Source organism: Cryptotermes secundus, unplaced genomic scaffold (assembly GCF_002891405.2).
Source record: "Cryptotermes secundus unplaced genomic scaffold, Csec_1.0 scaffold280, whole genome shotgun sequence".
NCBI classification, from domain to species: domain Eukaryota; kingdom Metazoa; phylum Arthropoda; class Insecta; order Blattodea; family Kalotermitidae; genus Cryptotermes; species Cryptotermes secundus.
In genome coordinates this window covers 217,662-230,689 of record NW_019720566.1, presented here as the reverse complement: position 1 = coordinate 230,689, position 13,028 = coordinate 217,662, and the positions used below count along the sequence as shown (strand labels likewise).

At 40.8% G+C, this 13,028-nt stretch overlaps 1 protein-coding gene across 2 annotated transcripts in view; it reads left to right on the top strand.

Annotated features, from left to right (window-relative positions):
- The window catches only part of LOC111868744 (fatty acyl-CoA reductase wat), an 88,164-nt gene that overhangs the window by 22,178 nt on the left and 52,958 nt on the right, over positions 1-13,028 (top strand). Inside the window, exon 1 of one of the 2 annotated variants that reach the window (XM_023859684.1) lies at positions 6,582-6,693. The exons of the other annotated variant lie outside the window; for it this stretch is intronic. The gene's annotated coding sequence lies outside the window, so the exon portion shown is untranslated. Of the gene's footprint in view, positions 1-6,581; positions 6,694-13,028 lie in introns of those variants that run through there. 2 annotated transcript variants of the gene reach the window in all.

Sequence of the window (13,028 nt, the reverse complement as noted above, 5' to 3'; positions counted from 1 at the left end):
TTGGGCGTGACTACAGACAGGGTATGGCTTGGTGAACTGGATTTATTGACCACTTGTGTACAGCACGCGGAACTACACTCTACAGACCACTGACACACACAGACTAGTGTCCTCAGTCTATTACAGACTCCACTAGCCGTTTCCTGGCGACAGATTTAACATAATGGAGATTCTTCAGCTTCAGGGGTCACGCCGTTGCCCTGTGGTTAACATTCCACACCTGAACTCATAGCTCAGTCTTCTGAGCCTCCCGTTGAGGAGCCCAACTTTCGACGAACTGCTCACTTCAAACTCCGGAACTCGACTCGCGATTCTCAACTAACTTTTTATTACAACTAATTTGCACGGATCGAATAGAAAACACAGTTTTTAAAATACCCCTATTGTTGTAGGCTTCTTTACCGATCCGTTGCTTAGAAACGGGTTGCATTACCCCGTTTTTATTGTTGCGTGCGTGTATGTTGCGAACGTTACATAGCAACGGCCGCTGTTTGCAGAGTCACTGCTTAGCAACGGGTCTATACACCACAGTATTTTCTGGCCTTTTTCATATGCATGTTTGGCTAATTTCGATTTTTCGGGCAAACTTTGAGTCAGGTGCTATTTTAGTCTCTTAATGTGTACTTGCAAAGATCTGTTTATTTCGCCGATGTCAAATCTGCCACAAACACGTGGAATATTGGACACACACTGCTTCGTCTGCTGGGCATCTCTAACAGGTCCAGTTTCCATCAACGTCTATGTTTAGTTTTGAAAATGTTTCTAACGGTTTCCATTGCGTCTGATTTTTTTTTTTTTTTTGGAAATAACCTTAACATACGGGATAACGACCGTGCCATGATATAATGTGTCTGAAGAAGGACGGGTGCTTTGTCCTGGCTTCATAAAGGAAACAGTGAATTCTTACGTGTGTTCGTTAAGTCCCAGATCATGTTTTATGTTCTTAATTTCCCTGTTGAAATTCTTTCGATCCTGTATATGACCTTGGCTCTACTGTTCAAGTTATGAACGATTTCTCTTTTCACGTGACTGGGGTGGTCGGACTTGGTGTGTAGATAACGTCCTGTATGAGTAGGTTTCCTGTACACTTTCGTGGTTAAATTAGGACCCTTCTTCGTGGTCAAGACGCCCAAGAAATGTAGAGAATTTTTTAATTACAATTTCGCAATTAATTTTACAGTAGGTCTGAGGCTGTTGGGGTGGTAAAGGCATTGCTACAACGTTGCTGGTCCATGTAGCCAACCCACGGATGTTTCGTTGACGTATCAGAGCGATTCTGTGGTTCGTGATCTGTTGTATCCGACGCTACTTCCTCAGTTTTCCATGTATTACGCCCCACTGGAGATGGTTGTCGAAACTCCCGTAGATTGTGTGCTGCCTTCTGTCCGTTCTGGAGTCCGGAGATAGGGATTAGCTCTATGGAGCGGGGCCAATTGAGTAGGCTTTATACCTGAAGACAGAGGCAGAGTCCAACCTGCGAAACGTTAAGAAACAGGACGATGGATAATGTCCAGAAAGTCAGTAATCGTATTAATATGCAATAGCCATGTACATGCAGATCTCTTTACCTATCTCACTGCTGAGTGTTATAATAATTGATTAACTGACCATATAAGTAACTAGCGAGTTAATAAGTAAATCTGACACTCTTAAGTAAATTTGTAAGTTGATTATTAGGTCTATAACTAAATAACTGACTTCCTAGGTGGTTGGTTGACTGAGTAAATGATATAAAGGTTGATTGTCTAACTCGGCTTCTGCCTAGTTTGCTGAATAAAATTTTTATTGGATAGTATAAATTTATTCAGTTTACATAAGTATGAATTTATCATCATCATCATCATCATCATCATCATGACCACAAATTCGCCATTGGACCGCATTCTGAGCCAGTACATTTTAAGTTCAGTCTTTGATAAATAATTTTCCTCAGATTATTTCATTACTATCCTCTACACAAGCACAGATCTCCCAGCTTATACAAAGAACTTATGAAGAAGAATCTACCATGTTGTTTTCATGATACCCAGGATGAAAGAAACTGTTCGAGAAATATTTTCGCGTATTTCTATCTAATTTTATTTTGTTTAATTTTGTTGTTTGCTTAAACCCACTAGCATTTAGCGAATTTTGCTACATACCATGTGAAACCGTGATATTTTTCTTAATATTTAACACTTTCAAAATAATATATCATGCTTTAGAACGTAATACGAGTGATACAGAATAATTCGTCTATTTGCTGTCAGAGGACTAATTCGCAGTTCCCATGAATTGTTCTCACTTCACACACGGTCTATCCATGGCGCTAGATTTTAGCAGTGATTTAGTGAACCTTACTGAATACTACTTTTCATCCGAAGGCGAAATTATCATTTCTTTTATTATTAGCCATACTAGTAGGGTTCTAAAACTATGCCCCTTTATTTAAAATAAATTGTAATGCCGTACTGTTTATTCTATAAATTAAGATAATTGTGATTTCATTAAGTTAAATCGAATTCGGCATTTTAATATTTCTAAATGCCTCCAAAGAATTTTAGCCAGGCTACATATACAAATGTGAAGATAAAATAATGACCCGTGCCTATATAAATTTAATCTACGTATAGGGTAATTCATACGTCCCTGGGAAACTGCCGAACTCGGAAACAGCTGTTACCAGTACCAACTACCTGGACATGATGCAACTATGGCTAATGCCACAATTACAGGGAGACAGCGAGGCTTTCATTTTTCAAGAACACGGAGCTCCGCCGCACTTCCATTTTGACTCCNTTTTTATTGTTGCGTGCGTGTATGTTGCGAACGTTACATAGCAACGGCCGCTGTTTGCAGAGTCACTGCTTAGCAACGGGTCTATACACCACAGTATTTTCTGGCCTTTTTCATATGCATGTTTGGCTAATTTCGATTTTTCGGGCAAACTTTGAGTCAGGTGCTATTTTAGTCTCTTAATGTGTACTTGCAAAGATCTGTTTATTTCGCCGATGTCAAATCTGCCACAAACACGTGGAATATTGGACACACACTGCTTCGTCTGCTGGGCATCTCTAACAGGTCCAGTTTCCATCAACGTCTATGTTTAGTTTTGAAAATGTTTCTAACGGTTTCCATTGCGTCTGATTTTTTTTTTTTTTTTGGAAATAACCTTAACATACGGGATAACGACCGTGCCATGATATAATGTGTCTGAAGAAGGACGGGTGCTTCGTCCTGGCTTCATAAAGGAAACAGTGAATTCTTACGTGTGTTCGTTAAGTCCCAGATCATGTTTTATGTTCTTAATTTCCCTGTTGAAATTCTTTCGATCCTGTATATGACCTTGGCTCTACTGTTCAAGTTATGAACGATTTCTCTTTTCACGTGACTGGGGTGGTCGGACTTGATGTGTAGATAACGTCCTGTATGAGTAGGTTTCCTGTACACTTTCGTGGTTAAATTAGGACCCTTCTTCGTGGTCAAGACGCCCAAGAAATGTAGAGAATTTTTTAATTACAATTTCGCAATTAATTTTACAGTAGGTCTGAGGCTGTTGGGGTGGTAAAGGCATTGCTACAACGTTGCTGGTCCATGTAGCCAACCCACGGATGTTTCGTTGACGTATCAGAGCGATTCTGTGGTTCGTGATCTGTTGTATCCGACGCTACTTCCTCAGTTTTCCATGTATTACGCCCCACTGGAGATGGTTGTCGAAACTCCCGTAGATTGTGTGCTGCCTTCTGTCCGTTCTGGAGTCCGGAGATAGGGATTAGCTCTATGGAGCGGGGCCAATTGAGTAGGCTTTATACCTGAAGACAGAGGCAGAGTCCAACCTGCGAAACGTTAAGAAACAGGACGATGGATAATGTCCAGAAAGTCAGTAATCGTATTAATATGCAATAGCCATGTACATGCAGATCTCTTTACCTATCTCACTGCTGAGTGTTATAATAATTGATTAACTGACCATATAAGTAACTAGCGAGTTAATAAGTAAATCTGACACTCTTAAGTAAATTTGTAAGTTGATTATTAGGTCTATAACTAAATAACTGACTTCCTAGGTGGTTGGTTGACTGAGTAAATGATATAAAGGTTGATTGTCTAACTCGGCTTCTGCCTAGTTTGCTGAATAAAATTTTTATTGGATAGTATAAATTTATTCAGTTTACATAAGTATGAATTTATCATCATCATCATCATCATCATCATCATGACCACAAATTCGCCATTGGACCGCATTCTGAGCCAGTACATTTTAAGTTCAGTCTTTGATAAATAATTTTCCTCAGATTATTTCATTACTATCCTCTACACAAGCACAGATCTCCCAGCTTATACAAAGAACTTATGAAGAAGAATCTACCATGTTGTTTTCATGATACCCAGGATGAAAGAAACTGTTAGAGAAATATTTTCGCTTATTTCTATCTAATTTTATTTTGTTTAATTTTGTTGTTAGCTTAAACCCACTAGCATTTAACGAATTTTGCTACATACCATGTGAAACTGTGTTATTTTTCTTAATATGTAACACTTTCAAAATAATATGTCATGCTTTAGAACGTAATACGAGTGATACAGAATAATTCGTCTATTTGCTGTCAGAGGACTAATTCGCAGTTCCCATGAATTGTTCTCACTTCACACACGGTCTATCCATGGCGCTAGATTTTAGCAGTGATTTAGTGAACCTTACTGAATACTACTTTTCATCCGAAGGCGAAATTATCATTTCTTTTATTATTAGCCATACTAGTAGGGTTCTAAAACTATGCCCCTTTATTTAAAATAAATTGTAATGCCGTACTGTTTATTCTATAAATTAAGATAATTGTGATTTCATTAAGTTAAATCGAATTCGGCATTTTAATATTTCTAAATGCCTCCAAAGAATTTTAGCCAGGCTACATATACAAATGTGAAGATAAAATAATGACCCGTGCCTATATAAATTTAATCTACGTATAGGGTAATTCATACGTCCCTGGGAAACTGCCGAACTCGGAAACAGCTGTTACCAGTACCAACTACCTGGACATGATGCAACTATGGCTAATGCCACAATTACAGGGAGACAGCGAGGCTTTCATTTTTCAAGAACACGGAGCTCCGCCGCACTTCCATTTTGACTCCGTAAAGTAAAATGGCCCCGGCCGGCCTGTTCGTTTCGCAGCGTACAAGCAGCAACTCTGCCGTAATTCTTGTATCACTCACGAATTTTTTTGTTCGTAGTTGGTTCTGTGTGGTACTTGGTCTGAAACCTCCGTTGCACCGTCACAGTTGACTCAATTTTGGCAGGTTCCAAAATACTGAACGCTTTCTTATTCCCTGTCCTCGCCATGCTTTTTCATGACTGGTTCCTAGCGGATTCGATCCCACGACCTTCCGGCTTGTAGCATAGTGCCTCAACCAACTGATATTATTGTAAAAATTAAGCATGCTCAACACAATGTAATCTTTCTCATTTAACATAATGCAACTGTCTGTTCTTACTGCACTGGCAACTTTAATGTTACTCAGTTACCATAGACCCTAGAAGTAGACACCGTGGTCCAATCATGGAACCCGATTTCCTACGATGACCCATTCACTTAATTAAAAAAGACTATAAATTATAAATTATTTTAGATCATTTTTGGAATGCAATCTGATAATATTAAGCTTCCAATTTGAAGAAGAGGGGAGCCATAAATTTGAAGAAATTTAAACGATACAAATTATATTACTAAATATTATTAGATGGTCCATCGATAGCCACTTCTTCCTATAACCCAAATGTGTGCATATTATATTGCCTCCTTGCGTGTTACATGCATCGCCCATCACATCGTTCGCGATTCAGTAATTTTAACACTATTTACAGAAGAGTACAGACTGCGAAGTTTACGGTCTTAAATTCCTCTATGTTCTAAAGCTCTGCTATGTCACCTGAGACGCAAAATTTTCATCGACAAAAAACGAAAATTAAAGCAATAGTCTTACGGGCTTATATTTTGCTTTTTGGAGCTTTCAGAATCGGGTGAGAAAGTACAGAATTTTGAAATGGATAGTGGCATGCGTTTGTCGAGTTTAGTATGTTCATAATTTAACCATATAGAAAAAAAGTAAAGCTATCCCTGTAACAAGCCGTGAAGGCCCATAGGGTTGTGAGACGTTGAGGGCCCCACATTATCTAGACAATCGGCTCAAAGATGGCGGTAAGGTTGTCAGCCTTACGCGCCGGCCGCGCTTTACTCCCCAGGAAAATTATTTTTAATTAATTCCTGGTACTCATTTCTGTTAGAGGCTGAAGGATTAGGATTAGGTCAACTGAAAAAATTCCAATGACCTCATCGGGACATGAAAGCGCGACCTTCCGGCTTGTAGCATAGTGCCTCAACCATTACGCTACCGCATGCCCCAATTTAACCATATATGAATTCTTTATTTGTTACTTCCTGAAAGTTCCCGCCCTTTTCTAGAGGAATCGTCACCATAAAGTAGAATTGTATTTTGTGGTATAATCATGATTCTGCCAAACAATGATTAGGTAATAGAACAAGGCTTGTGGTGGGGAGTTGTGACACGCTTCGTTCTTTACTGCTAGGAAAGCGTTCTGTAAAGACTGCTCTCACTCGCTATTCAGTCACCTATGTGTTCTCACTTAAGCTCCACCGGACCAGGTACCTTCCGCGCGCAGTCAATTTTCATCAACTGCGGCATTCCAAGGTAGGTGTATGGACATAGGCTTTGTGTAAAGGCATGAATGAAAGTAAGAGATGACACGAGTCTAGGATGCACTTGACAGGTTTGAGAATAATAATTGCTTGGGTCACTCTCTATATATCTTCATTCCTGTTGCTCCCACTTGAAGCATAGGGCATTCATGAATCGCTTCGTTTCACTTCAGTTTCTTAATCTATACACAGTCTGTAGGACTCTTTGGACGGGGGATCAGTCCGTCGCAAGGTCACTACCTACCCATGACAACACAAACACAGAATAAACGCAGACAGACATCCATGCCTTGAGTGGGATTTGAACGCATGATCCCAGTATTCGAGCGAGCGAAGATAGTTCATGACTTAGATAGACAGCGCGACTACTGCGAGCGGCACTAGGGTATATCAAGTGATATTAAACCAGTGAGACATGATATCGGGGCGGAATATTAGATATTAATATGTACTCAGCTGTGGACATTTTCCGCAGTCTTTAGGTAGCACGCCATGACTGCTTGAATAATATAGTAATATTTGTAGGATTATCAGTTGACACCAGCAAATTCACAAGATAAAATGTAAGGGAAAATATTTGATATTCATGTGGATTCAGTGTACTGACATATAGTGTAGTTTTTGGTTGCATATCATAAGTTTTATTTATTTGCAAGTATTGAAAATCTTCAATTCCTTAAACTACTGCCAATTTTATGGGATATTTCAGTTGGTTAACACGGAGAAAGAAACGTGTGTGTAATCGTGGCATTGGTGTAATGCGAACATTGGCAATGTTTAAGATCAACCTATGGTATGTCAAGAACTTAAAAGTTGTAAATAGAAGTGTAGCCTCCCATTGTGGTTTGTAGTTAATTATGACAAATTTCAAAGAAAATACATTAGATATACCGACAATATTTTAAAATGTAGACCCGTTGCTAGGCAACGACTGCGAAATAAGCAACTATACAACGGCCGTTGCCAAGTAATGGCTTCTCAAATAAGCATGTTTCCAAGACAACAATTGCACTACAACAGAGCAATGGTGTTTTCTGCTCGGTCCGCGCTAAGATGTTATAAGCAGGGCTGATTAGCTGTAGCATGGGTCGGTTCGTGCGTTAGAGGACTGCTAGGGTTCAGTCATGGTGAGCTGTTGCTATGAGAAGCTGGTAGCTGAGGCCAGTGACACTTCGGGAACATTGAGGAAGGGGAAAGTTTGCCTTTGGAAACCAGTACCAAGCAATGACCGCAAAGACGTGTCTATCGACCTTAGTGTGTGTGTGTAGTACTGAATTGTAAACCGTAGACACGCTCTGTATCAAACAGTCCAATAAATCCGGTCATCAGTCTAACACCCGTCTATAGTCACTCATACACGTGACAATATTTAAAATAAAATTTAATTATGTAGGCCCGCTTGCGAAATCCGAAAAGTTTTACACCGATCACTTACTCATGGAACTGAGCCCTTCTGGAGGAGCCGCCAATTCTACAGCTACTCAAGAAGTTCCCAGCATTTTATGGAACCCGAATGTTCATTACCGTGTTCACAAGAGCCCTCCACTAGACCCTATCCTGAGACAGACCAATCCAGTCCATACCATCCGAGTCCACCTCTCTAAGATCCATTTTATTATTGCCCATCCACCTACGTCTTGGTCTTTCCGCTGGTCTCCTTCCTGCTTTCCCATCAATATCCTATATGCATTCCTCTTCTCCCCCCATTCGAGCTACATGTCCTGCCCATCTCATCATCCTTGACTTGATGATTCTAATTATACTAGACCGGTAGAACAGTAGAATATCAACATACACATCTCCAATATTTGTGCAGAATTTAATGTCCATTATTGTTCTTAAATATTCTGGATGCCATGGTACCGAACTTTCGTGCCCCTTTAGATATAGGTGAAAAGGGTAAAGTTGTTCCTGTGCCTAACTAATTAAACATTACGCAATGAAGACGTATGTGTGAGTGGATGCAGAGATCCATATATTTTTGAACTCGGAACTACGTAGTTGGATGTGAGTGGTCTGCTTCACACCATGACTGCTTGCTTTGCACTCAGGAGAAAGAGCCCTCCTCTACCCATTGGATACGAAGCTGGGTGGGTCCCAGAACTCATTTGGACGACGTGGATAGAAGAAAAATTTTGTCCATACCAGAATTCAAAACTCCGACACTTCAGCCGTTCAGCTCGTAGCCGGTCGCTACACCGGCTGTGCTATTCCGGTCCCAGATCCAGACAATTCTACGTACCGCTGAAGTGTCAGTCCCATTTACATTACTTGGAATTTGCTTTTGAAAAAGTCGAATCTATTGAAGTAAAATGTATCAATCGTACGTATCTTCAAGATACAGAACATAACCCAAATTGTCTGGGAATTTAACTATAAGTGTGAAGGAGAATAACACTTTTTTTTTTAATTCGCTTAGTTGGGGGTGGAGTCCAACTGGGTCCACTTGGCACGGCGGCCACTGATTGGCCTATTGTAGCCTGCCCCGGGTGATAGGTGAGGGTGATTGTGGAGCAATTGGTGGAATGAAGATTGGCAGGGGAAACCGAAGTACTCGGAGAAAACCCGCCCCAGCGCCACTTTGTTCACCACAAATCCCACTTGACCAGACCCGGGATCGAACCCGGGCTGCCGTGATGGGAAGCCACCGACTAACCGCTTGAGCTATGGAGCGGCCAGAATAACACACAAGTGTCAGAAAAACTCGCTAGTGGCGTGGGGAATTTCCGAATTCTGAAGCGGTAAGACTCGTCGCTTTAAAATGATTGTAATTTTGTTGTTATTTAGTCTAACACTAACAGTTTTGATGGTTCAAGTTCCGACGTCTGCGAAGTGTCTAGCACATATTTCCTTGGGTCACCAGCAAAATGTGACCTCACGGTTTCAGGTGCAGGACCTAAATTACAAACTCAGGCGGGACAGGCGGGACAGGCGGGAACAGGGAGTAAAACAGACCTTTACGAATGTTGTTAAATTAAATTCACAATACCTTCACTGCAAATTTTCCTTCTACAGAATATAAATACGCATATTTCAATAGATTTAGATAAATAATAGTCGTTTTTAATTTTAAGTATATCCCCTGGATAGTGTAGTCGGTATAGCGACTGGGTATGGGCTGGACGGCCGAGGGTTCTGAGTTCGAGTACCGGTGAGGGGCAAAAATTTTTATTTCCCCACTTTGTCTAGACTGACTCTGGGTCCCACCCAGCCTCCTATCCAATGGGTGTCTGAGGTTCTTACCTGGAGTTAAATCGGCAGGGGCGTGAAGCTGACCACTCACCTCCAATTAGTTCTGAGATCAAGAAAGTGTGGGTCTATACATCCACTCCCCCATAAGTCTTCATGGTGTAGTGCTTAATTAGTTAAGCATAGGAACTTTATCTTTTACCTTTATGTATATGAATATATACGAACTTAGTCGGCAAGGATAGGCTATCATGGCGTGACCTGTATTAGGTGATTCTATTTTTATTTATTTTATAATATGTTTAAATATATTGTCGGTATTTAGTACATATGCCGTCAAATTGTTGTAAAATAGTGGATAGTGAATTGACAGTGATGCGAATGGAAACAGTCATGGCTTAATTACAGGTATTACTGAGAAAAAACTACGAAAAACCTCAATAAGGATTGCTAGTGTGCCAGCCGAGATTCGAACCGGAGACGTTAGAAGTTAGAAGCGTTAACGCTTGTCAGTTTCCCCAGTATAGGTGTATTTGATTCTAAGTTTATGTGAATGAAGGAGAAATCAGCTGGAAAGGAGTCGGTCGCGTCATATTTTCGGTTACGCTGTTATTCTCAAATTGTCTTTCAGAAGCTGTGGAAATCCCCGAAAGCAGGAATTTTGGTGTAGATTCGAAGTCGAAATCTCGAGAATGTGAAACATCCAATCCCTATAATTGCCGCCACGTGCGATTCGCACAGCCGTTTAACTGAAGGTTATACTCGCACAGGTCATGTGGGTGTTACTAAGTCTGCCGCTGCGTTTATCCCAAGAACTTAATGCTTGAAGGTGACAGATGCACTTATCTTATTTTACTTTGTGAAGAAATAGATCTAGAAATTCTGAACGATTTACGCGTTTGCAGCTCTGCTGATTAAGGGGAAGATTTGCTTTTTGAACTGCCGTCTTCTCTATCTGTATATCTGTGTGTATGGACATGCGCCTCCATAGCCCCTGAATGGTTAGATGAATTTCATTTGTATTCGATATTTGACTGCTTCTTCATCGGTGTCCGGCAAATTCGAACATTCTAACTCCAAAAATACAGGCCCGTTAAATGGTCCCAAAACACAAAATGGTGATTTTTTTTCGAAAAAGAAATCCAAGGATTTTGATTAAATTTGGTAAATTATGGAGGACATGTTCCTAAATAAAACTATATAGCTACTCGTACTGTCTTCATTAAAATAGATTTACACGCATCAGGAGGCCGAAACGCGATATTATATAGCGTTTGTCGGGACCGGCTTCACTGGTTACAGATAATTATTGTTGTTCGGTGTTCAGGAACAAAAAGTGGTCTACAAAGTAACAGCGGATTTCACTTCCAAGGTAAGGAGACATGATCAGTTGTACGTACAAAGACAACTTTACATTTTTCATTATTCTCTTCCTGTTTGGCGCTGCGTAAATATTCAAATGTTCCTACTCATAGCCCTAATTATTTACACATTCGTGATCCTTCGTTTTGACTGGCGTGCGCTTGCAATCAGAATCAGCAGACGCAGTCTTCTTGATATCTGTTTCCAATTTATTTGCGTGTAAGGAAAATGAGGGGACCTGTGAACAGCGGATCCGTGAATCATGAATTGACAACACATGCTTCCAGAACCAGGTAAGGTAACGTGAATTTGTTCCCTGTGCTTAACTAATTAAGCCCTATGTCATGAAGGCGTATGAGGGAGTCGATGTATAGATCCATATTTTCTTGACTTCGACACTAGTTGGAGGTGAATGGTCAGATTCACGCCCCGGCTGCTTTACCCCAGAGGAAGAGCCCCAGGTACCCATTGCATACGAGGCTGGGTGGACTCCACAATCGGTATGGACGACGTGGAGAAGATAAAATTCTTTACTTTATCGGGACTCGAATTCCGACCCCTTGGTCGTCCAGCGTCGTTCAGCCTGTAGCCAGTCGCTATACCGACTGTGTTATTCCGGCTATTTTGAAAATAATAAAAAATTACCACTCCAGTAACCTCCCTCCATCCCAAAATATAATCGGTGACAACACAGACTTTCACGTCCTCCTGTCTGTCAATCAAATATAAATTTATGACAAACTAGACAAACCAATTAAAGAGGTCTGATTATTGCTACACTGTGTCTAGACTTCGTGCCAAACACAGTGGCCGCGCGGTCTAAGGAATGAATTGTCTTCGCTCGCTCGAACACTGGGATCGTGGGATCAAATCCCGCTCAAGGCATGGATGGCTCTGTTGTTATTCTGTGTTTGTGTTGTTCTGTGTGTAGGCAGAGGCCTTCTGACGGGCTAATCCCCTGTCCAAGAAATCCTGCTGACTGTGTATACAGGATCAAGAAACTGAAAAGGCGGCCAAGACCGAACAAAGGGTTGTGGGGCCATAATGATGATGATGATGATGATGATGATGATNAAAGCTATCCCTGTAACAGGCCGTGAAGGCCCATAGGGTTGTGAGACGTTGAGGGTCCCACACTATCGAGACAATCGGCTCAAAGATGGCGGTAAGGTTGTCAGCCCTACGCGCCGGCCGCGCTTTACTCCCCAGGAAAATTATTAAATTAATTCCTGGTCTGTTAGAGGCTGAGTCGACCCCAGGGCCATAGTGCGGCTGAAAGGATTAGGTCAATTGATAAAAATCCAATGACCTTCCGGCTTGTAGCATAGTGCCTCAACCAACTACGCTACCACCTCAACTAATGCAAACAAACTGGAACGCATTCATCAGAAATTTAAGGCTCTCTATTTTAAACGGGTTTTTCCTCAAGCAGATTACTGTTACGATTTTGCTTTAGAACAATTGAAATTGCACACCTTGTAAAAGAGGAGATATCACCTTGATGCACTCTTCCTTATTCAAGTTTATCGTGGTTCTATATTTTGCCCTTCTGCTTTGGAAATTGTTGGCCTTCGAGTCCCTGTTCGATGTATCCGAGACTTTCCTGTGTTCAATGTCTGTCCTGTTAGTAAAAATTGCTCCTCTGCTAGATGCGCTTCTGCTGCTAATGTTGTTTGTAGGGACATTGACGTCTTTGGACCAAACACTCTGTTGATGAAACATATCTTACACCGAATTAATTAAACTATTATTATTATCATTATTTTTATTAATTTC